We start from the raw sequence: 9,709 nt of genomic DNA, 5'->3' as shown, positions 1-9,709 counted from the left end.
GCTATGTGCTGAACTATGACCAAAAAATGGAGCAGTTGTAACTTTGCTGAATTTATTAGCTCTAGTAGTTTCCTGAATGTCCTATATATAGGATCATGTTATCTGTGAATAAAGACAGTTTTACTTCTTCCTTTCTGATTTTGAAACTTTTATTTCTTCTTCTTGTCTAACTGCTCTGGCTAGAACTTTCAGAACAATGTTGAATACCAGTGTTCAAAGTAGGAATTTTATGGGGAAGCTTTTAGTCTTTCACTATTGAGTCTAATGTTAGTTGTGGTTGTTTTGATTTTGTTTAATATAAATGCCTCTTTATCATGTTAAAGAAGTTCTCTTATATTCCTAGCTTTCTGAGATTTTTCATAATCAAGGATGTTAAACTTTGTCAGGGTGAATTACTTCCAGGTCATTAACATCCTGTAAACAGCACCTAGTCTTGAGTTTTGTACAGTCAACAATTTAATAAGTATTTGCTGAGTTAAACCGATTTGAAAACAGCAAACACCAGAAACCTGGAATCACATGTCAAGAGACATTCTTTGAATAAATTATCCTTAGAGATTCATTTGGAAAAGTTGGCTATTTTTTTTTTTTCCCACACAAGCCATGTAACTCACACTAGAGTTTGTTTTTTTTTTAATCACCTCTTACCCTAAAGAAATATTAAAATATGGAAAGTGTTAAACTCTGGCACCCAACACCACTAGTAAATAAAGTTGTCTAAGAACACTCCTGAATTGAAAGAGGCTCAGTCAACTGGGGGAGTGGGAAGACAAAGCCGCTGCCTGCGCCTTCTGTAGAGAGAGAGCACTGTAGCCTCAGTAGCCTACGCCAAATATAAATGGTTCCTCGACAGCCTGATGTTGAATTTGAATATCTGAGAGTGTCCTCTAATTAGATCACATGACATATATTTTTAAAGTTTATCAACATCAGAGTAGTGTTTTGCAGAAGGGACTCTGTGGCTTCCACTAGAAGGCTATATTTTTCCTCCTGGGTACATCTGTGGTACTTCTTGCCAGGTACCATGGGACCAGGTATGTTATTTTCCTTTCAGGCAGCAAAGCCTAATTGGACTTTGCTGATGAGAAAATAAAAAAAATCCACAAGGAACATGCAGTACAAAATAATATTTGTCACTGATGTGGTAGAAATAGAAAATTACACAAACATTTGGGAATTATAGGTTCATCACACTGGGGTGAAAAGTTATAGACCATTTCTCACCCTCAATTATCCATTGGTTCCTTGTTGTGCCCGAGCCAAATACTTGGTTTCTTCGCATGCTTCCCTAACTTCTATTCACCAAGATCTAACACTCAAAAATGCCAGCCAGGAATGACACTGGCCAGGTTCTTGGTGAATACCTTCGAGGGCAATAATATATGTTTACATGTAACTCATAATTAATCACTAAACTTCCTTTTGGGAAAGAAAACATATTTGGGGGTATATTTTACTGTCTGGGGGGCAAGAAATGACAGGATGGGAAGAGAGGAGAAGCAAGTAAGGGGGGATGATTGAAAACATTTGACTTGGCTTGAAATGAAAGTACATATTTCACACATATTTTTAACCAACCCCAAAAGACAGCTTGACTTCGAACATGCTGAACAGGAAGCCATTTACCGTTGGAATGCTTGCTGAGCCCATCCAAAACACACACCCTCCCAATACCCCTGGGCTATCTAAAAAGGGTTGGGGTGAAAATATTTAATTTATAGGTGCAATCCTGCTTCCTCTTTTATTTTTTTCCTCTTTGCCAACTCTGTTTTTTAACTTCATGAAAAGTGATAGGAAACCTAGTTCATCCCCCCCCACAAACACACCCTTTATTGACCCAGCTGTACATTCTACCTCAATTTATAGCTCATACCTGGCTTGAAGACCAAAGGAAGAGAGAAAGGTAAAAACGGATGTTAAGCTCTCATGGTTACTGTGGCTGAAAAGGAATCTGGGTGAAGTAAAGCCTGCTGTGGTATCCATATCAAGGGCAGGAAGGCCTGGAATAGGAGATTGACTTGGCTTTCAGAACGGGTGCATTCAGCAGTAGGCGTTCAAAAAGAGCAAATGGAAGGGTATAAAGAGGAGGGGGAGAGAAAGAATGTTCTGAGTATTAGATGAGTGACCAGAGACACATGAATCTTATCAAATTTCAAAGAAACCGTCCTGGTTATCAAGAGGAATTTTTAAATATTTTGCAGAAGAAAAACAGAAAGACTCAAATAATTAAAATTTATAATTCAAGCAAAAGATTTTCCAAAACTTTAGTGGTATTGTAATGCATTATATTTCATTTAACATGGAAGATAGGCTCTTTCAGAATAAAATGAATTCCAGATGGGTGTCCATTACATAGTGTACCTGTTACCCTTATTATTATATTTTGATTTCTTGAGAATTCTGAGTCAATGTGCAATAAAACATTTGAAAGAAAACCTGAAACCCAATGGAAATCCAGCAAGCTTGAAGTTCAGCTTTCAAAATTCTTGAACTCAATCTAATTTTCCCAGAAAGCTGACCCCACTCAGTGGAAATCCCATCAGAGGAAGGGTTTTTATAATTGAGCAGTTTGTTTTAAATACTTCAAAAGAGGTAGGGAAACCTGTAACTATCTGAACTCAATTATTTCAACATTGCCTGTTGAAGCTCTGTTTCAATTTTAATTACATATCAGATTAACACTTTATATGGAACACCATCTTGGGAAATTCTACCTGTCACCATGGACTTTACAACACTTTAATGTCAAGTTAACTAGTTCGCCTTAAACTTTTCTTTGAGTTGATAAAGGAAAAGCAGTTAAACCACTTTTACAATCTTGTGAAAATATTCAGCTGTATAGTAATATAGTTCTTTATGTCTTTCGTTAAACCAGCTTTCAAAGTTTAAAAGCAAGAAGCCTGATAACATCAATTTGTACTCTTGAATTTGAAAAAGTCAGACTTTCTATTAGCCTGAAAATACTGTGTGGCCACAGATGCACACTGCAGTCAAACCACGCAGTTCCAGTTGAGACTACATGACTGATTCTTATCCTTGTAACATAGTTTCACCATGGCTTGTTTTAAGGGAGATAATATGAAAGTAGATTTCTGATATATTTTCATGATAGAATGGATTATCAATCCTGCTGTACTGTCCTAGTGGTATCAGCCATCTGAAATAATCATTAAGCTGTCACAAAACTTCTGGGAGCAATTTGCACATATTATATCTTCTGGAATTAGATACCATTGCTGTATCATAACCAGTCACCTGTACATTGTGCCAACCAGTGGTAAGCTGCAATACCAGCTCTTGAGGTGGAAGGAGAGGCTGACTGTAGTATTTGCTGATTTCTATGTATAAATATTTCCACCATACTTAATTTTAATGTACCACCTTGATGCTGCTGCTAAATATGTATAAGCTGGCTCCAGCACATCATGCATGCCAACCACCTCTGCCCCTAGAGCCAACAGAATTTATCAGAAGGGTATTTCCTTTCCTCCAAAGTATACTTAAGTCCCAGACACCTTCATCACCAACAAGCCAGAGTCATGCAGCCTAAGGTACTAGGATCAACATAGTCTGAGGAGGCCCTCAGCTCTACCTTGGAGAGTGCAGTTGACCTTCCTGACCTGCTCTGGTCCTATTTCTCCCACTCTGAACCTCTTTATGTGCCTGACTCGAGTATCTAGTTGGTACTCTACAGTGTCCTCCAGGGATAGCTGATTAGGGGTCTTCTTCACTTCTATTATATTTTGCCTCCTAGAGTTAAAATCTAACTCCAGTTCTCTTAACCCTAAGTCAAACCACCTTTCTCAGTTAACAACTCAAAATGCACTTGTCTTGGGTTTGGTTGCTGCCAAAGTTCCCAAAACCTAGTCCCCCGCTCTTCTCAGATAAGGTCTTCTAACATCAAAGGTTGCCATTTGCTTGCATTGGAATGACATTTCTACTAAACTCCCTGTGAATTTGGGTTTTCATCAGTTGTAGTTTCTTTGCTGAGTTGGCAGGATCTATATAGTATCCTGTCTCCATTACTTCTTGTTTGCTAAACTAATTCCTTTATGTGCCTCTCCATTTCTCCATTGTGCTGTTGCTCTCCTGGGAGCCATTCCTGATAGACACTGAGTAGGACTGAACTGGGGCTTCCCTGGTGGTGCTAGTGGTAAAGAACCCATCTGCCAATGCAGAAGACATGAGGTGCAGGTTTGATCTCTGGGTCAGGAAGATCCCTCCAGCATGGCAGCCCACTCTAGTATTCTTGCCTGGAGGATCCTGTGGACATAGGAACCTAGAGAGCTATACAGTCCATGGGGTTGCAAAGAGCTGGACATGACAAAAGAGACTTAGCACACACACACACACAGGACTGAATATTCTTCTCCACCCAACATATTCACTCCAAGTATTTTCAAATATAAAGGCCACTTTAAGGTCAAGAAATTGCTCCCGTCTTTTTATGTGTAACTACAATTTCAGTATTTTTAATTGGGTGACAAGAACTATGATTAAGAAATTTTTAATCAGTTTTATATTTTTTTGTATCATGACAGCCGCTTATATATTTGAAAAAAAATACATGCATGATTAAATTAGATAATGCACACAATGCCTAGCATGGCACCTGTACAGAAGGTACAGAATATGTTAACTATAATTTTGTCAGTGTTCTTACTCTAAAAATATTACTTCACAACCAGGCTACTAAACTTGCCTCCAAACTTGTCCCTCGAAAAAACTGTAAGTAGGAGTGATTATTCTCAGACTCATTCTGATCAAGTTGTAAAACACAAATTTATTGAAGCTTTCCAATGTTTCCCCACCAAACCAAGAATAAAATACCAACATCTTGCCTGAGCCTACAATAGCCTTCATGGTCTGGCCCCTGCCTAACTTTCTAGCTTTCTTTCTGATCCTCAGATCAAACTTCTAGCCTTCACAGAACCATTACCTTCATTGACTTCCATGTGGTACACTCTTCCTTATAGGTCTGCACATGCTCTTCTTTTTAATCATCAGATGTTGGTTTAAATGACATGGGTTCAGAAAGGACTTCCCAGGCCACCCAATTTAAATAGCCTACCTATTACTCTATCACATTACCTTCTTTTAATCCTCTGCATAGCAGTTTTATTTTTACCTGCTATTTCTCTTGTTTATGTATTGTCTACCTTTCCCAAGGCAGGGATCCTATGTATCTTAGTCATTGTATTCCTGTAGCATCTAATTTATAAAACATCTACTTTATTCATTCTGCAAACAACATGTGTACATTGTTGCAGAGTCCTTATAAAATGTCCTTAGGCTTGTCCCATCTATGGCCAACTACATTAGATGGCCTCTAATGTAGAGGCCTGGAGAAGGCAATGGCACCCCACTCCAGTACTCTCACCTGGAAAATCCCATGGACGGAGGAGCCTGGTAGGCTGAAGTCCATGGGGTCACTAAGAGTCAGACACGACTGAGTGACTTCACTTTCACTTTTCACTTTCATGCATTGGAGAAGGAAATGGCAACCCACTCCAGTGTTCTTGCCTGGAGAATCCCAGGGATGGGGGATCCTGGTGGGCTGCCATCTATGGAGTCGCACAAAGTCGGACACGACTGAAGCGACAGCAGCAGCAGTAGCAGCAATGTAGAGGCCTCTACATTAGGCCCTCCTCTAAAATCTAATAAATCACAATCCTCACCCAACTATTTGAAATTAAAGGTATTAATCAAACCAGGCTGGTTAACGGCAAAGCTGGCCAACTACTACCTCCCAGTAGATAGCCATTTCATCTACCTTTTCCCCAGGTCCCTATCTTGACATCACCAGGCATCTCTGATTAAATGCCTCATAATGTACCATGGACAGAGGAACCTGGCAGGCCACAATCTACAGGGTCATATACAGTCAGACATGACTGAAGTGACTTAGCACACATGAATGTAATATAACTGAGAAGGTATATACTAAAAAATCTAGTTTTCTAAAATCTGGAATTTTAGCATCCTAAGTATTTACATCACAGTGAACACAGAGCTTCATCTCCAGTTATTGCAGTAAAAAAAGAATAGGACATGAGGAAGACTGCAAGCTACCTTACAAAAGCAGAACCTTCTGAGGAATGGTGGAGAGTCTCCTAGGGAACCCTCAACCTACGTGAGATGGGATGGAAGTCATGGACGTTCTTATGCAAACCGTGCCTAGAAATTTTATAAGCAAATGTTCTGCTGAAATTACTTTCACATAGGACACAAATACCTCTCCCCTTCATCTCTGTATAATTAGCAGAGAAAACAAAGTTTAAGAACAAAAAATATCATTCATAAAATGTGTTTCACAATAAATACGAATTATCCAGCTGAAGCTTGACCACTGCAGACATACAGACTGAAAATCTGGCAAAAGTGGCTGCCAAAGAGTGACAGTACAGACGGAGAATTTGGCAATGGTGACTAATCCAATATGGACTGGCAAGAGAGAGGCAAAATGGAAACGAGTAAAAGAGGAGAAATTCAAGACCATGAAGACAGAGTTACTTGGGCAGTGTCTAAGTTTCATCAAAACATGAAACCACCTGTAATTTGACTCGTGTTGTTTGTAGTTGCTGTGTATGTGGGTTAATTAATATGGTATGGTAATTAGTTAATATGGTATGATAAACTGTTAGAGAACTAACTAGTCAATTCATTCTTGGAACACATCTTTTGTAACTAATAAAGAGAAGTATAATTTGAATCAAGTGGATGCAATTCTACATTTTTAGTCATTGACCTGGTAAAAGAAAAATGGTTTACAATCCCAATGGCAGTCTTTCCTAAAATGCCGTGCTCCACTAGAAAGTGTTCTTTATAAAAGGAAAAGAGGGAGTGGCTTTGTATGCTCATATAGGTTTTGAGACTACTGTATTAAACAATATTAACATGTTTATACTCAGCTGCTCTGATAAGCTAAAGTGCAAGATGTATCTAGAAGGGTAGAGAATGCCACTTCAACATGACCATAACATGTTTTTTCAAGAAATATCTATTAACGTCTAAAGAACATTATGTGAGAATATTGGAAACAACCCAAGTGTTGATCAACAGATGAATGAACATGGAAGATGTGATAGTACATATATACATATATATATATATATATATATACATATATACATATATATATGTATATGTATATAATGAAATAGTACTTAGCCATAAAAAAGAATAAAATTTTGCCGTCCGCAACAAGATGGTGGACCTGGAGTGTGCTATGGTTAGTGAAATAAGTCAGAGAAAGACAAATATGTGTTTTATCTTCACTTATATGTGGAATCTAAAAAATGAAATGAATATATACAACAAAACAGAAACCGACTCAAGATACAGATAAACTAGAAGTTACCAGAGGGGATGGGTTGAAGGAAGGGTTAAAATCAGTGAAGGGGATTAAGAGGTACAAACTACTAGGTACAAAATAAATAAGTTAAATAAGTCACAAGGATGTAATGCACAGCACAGGAATATTTCATAATAACTTTGTACGGTATATTGGAGAAGGGCATGGCAACCCACTGCAGTATTCTTGCCTGGTGAATTCCATGGACAGAGGAGCCTGGCAGGCTACAGTCCATGGGATTGCAAAGAGTCAGACACAACTAAGCAACTAACACACATACTTGTATAGTATATAACCTGTGGAAGTAGTGTTAAATCACTAAGTTGTACAATGAAACTAATATTGTAAGTCAACCATAATTGAATTTTTTTTAAAAAAAGAAAAGGAAGCTTTATTTAATAAATAATCCTGTGAAAAAAGATTAGCTATTTGGAGACTATATGACATTAATCTTCACCTCAAATTAGCATCAATATACATTCTAGATGTTTAATGTTTAGCCTAGAAGAAAAGATAGGTCAGAGATCTTGAGTTTTAGACTTACCAAGTACAAAAGCTAAGGCAAAAAAAAAAAAACCCACAAAGATAAAAGGTAAGCAAATTTGTTTTTGAAAAACAAAAAAAAAAAATGTATAGATCACAAAAAACATCCTAAACAAAATTTTTGAGGAAAACACTTGCCAAATACCTGACAGATCACAAGTTGAAATATTTACATCAAGAATTTTTACAAGCGAATAGGGGAAAGGAAAGAGACAACTTACAGGGGGATAACATATAATAAAAAATATTTTAAATCATTCTGAATAGTAGTCAAAGAAGTACAAATTTACATTAAGACATTATAATACTAGTGTAAAAAGTTTTACATAAAAATTCTCAATATTGTCATCAGTGTGGTGAAACAGAGAAGTTTCTTGGCTGGAAGTGAGAAGGTAAAGTCCTGCAGCCTTTTTGGAATGCAATTTTGTCATTTATTTAATGTTTCTGGCTTGTAATTCCACTTCTAAAAATGTTATCCTAAGGAAATAACCAGTAGGTGGAAAAAGACTGAGTTATAAGAATGTTCATTGTGGCTTAATTTTTAATGACAAAAATGAGAAATAGCCCATCCAAATTTATATTCATTTAATCATGCAATAATTATAAGGATGGTTTATTTTATTACTAGTTAATAATAATGATGCTTTTTAATAATAATGTATAGTGGATTACTTAATTTATTATTATAATGACAATCATATTTACCTTGTGCCAGGAATTTTCTGATGAATACAGATTAACCCATTTAATCCTTACAACAATCAACTTTGTCCCACTATTTTTATACCTTTTTAGAGGTGAGGAAATTGAGATACTGAGAGGTTAAGTAACTTGCCCAAAGGCACTCAACTGGCAAGCTGCAGCGTTGGAGTCAAACCCAGGCAGTCTGACTCCAGGGTCCGTGGCCTTCATTCCTACACATATTACCTCACACTTCTACCCATAAAATGGAACATGAAATAGTCATTAAAATCTTTTCAAACTCTATTTAATGATGTGGAAACATACATTATAATTAATGAGGAATCATTACATAAAAATATACGTGTGGCTTTATCCCAATTTTGCTAACAAGCTAAGTACATATGAATAAAAAAAGTTAAAAGGAAATAAATGCAAAGGTCAAAGTAATTATCCCTGCTTGGTAAGGAAGTTGTGAGCAATTTTCATTTTCACCTTTACATTTATATTTTATAATGTTGTAGTGAAAATGTGTTACTTTTATAACCAGAGAAGAACATCAGTCATTTTTAAGAGAAAAAATATTGGTACATAACTAGAATAATTTGCATCCTATTGTCTTATTTGCCTTGTTTAAAAGATATTTTTAAAACATTTATTATGTATTTGACGGTACCAGTTGCAGCACGTGGGATGTAGTTCACGGACTACGGCTGGAACCCAGGCCCTCTGTATTGGCAGGGTGGAGTCTTAGCCACGCGACCACCAGGAAGTCCCTTATTTGTCTTTCTAACTGCATTCTCAAGCTGGTATAAATGGCCTTAAGTACACTTCAGCAATGGAAGAGCCTTAACTACATCTTGAACACTGCCATAGTTATGGACTTTCTTCCTCATTTTTGTATCTGAAATGTTGCTTTTAGCATATTCTTCACAGTAATATTAAAGACATCCCTCAAGGGTTCCATACTGCCATTGTTGAAACAAAAAAACTCCAGAGTTTAAACCTTCCAATTCTGCCAGTTGGGAGATAGGAAGATTTATGAAGAGAAAATGATTCTTTTCTTTTTTTTCCCCAAAGACATCAAAACTTTCCTGTCTACATCCCTTGCTATACTTCTTTCAACCATAA

This window comes from Bos mutus, chromosome 9 (genome assembly GCF_027580195.1).
Source record: "Bos mutus isolate GX-2022 chromosome 9, NWIPB_WYAK_1.1, whole genome shotgun sequence".
Taxonomy (NCBI): Eukaryota; Metazoa; Chordata; class Mammalia; order Artiodactyla; family Bovidae; genus Bos; species Bos mutus.
The sequence above is the reverse complement of the archived record's forward strand: the minus strand, read 5'-3'. Positions refer to the sequence as shown.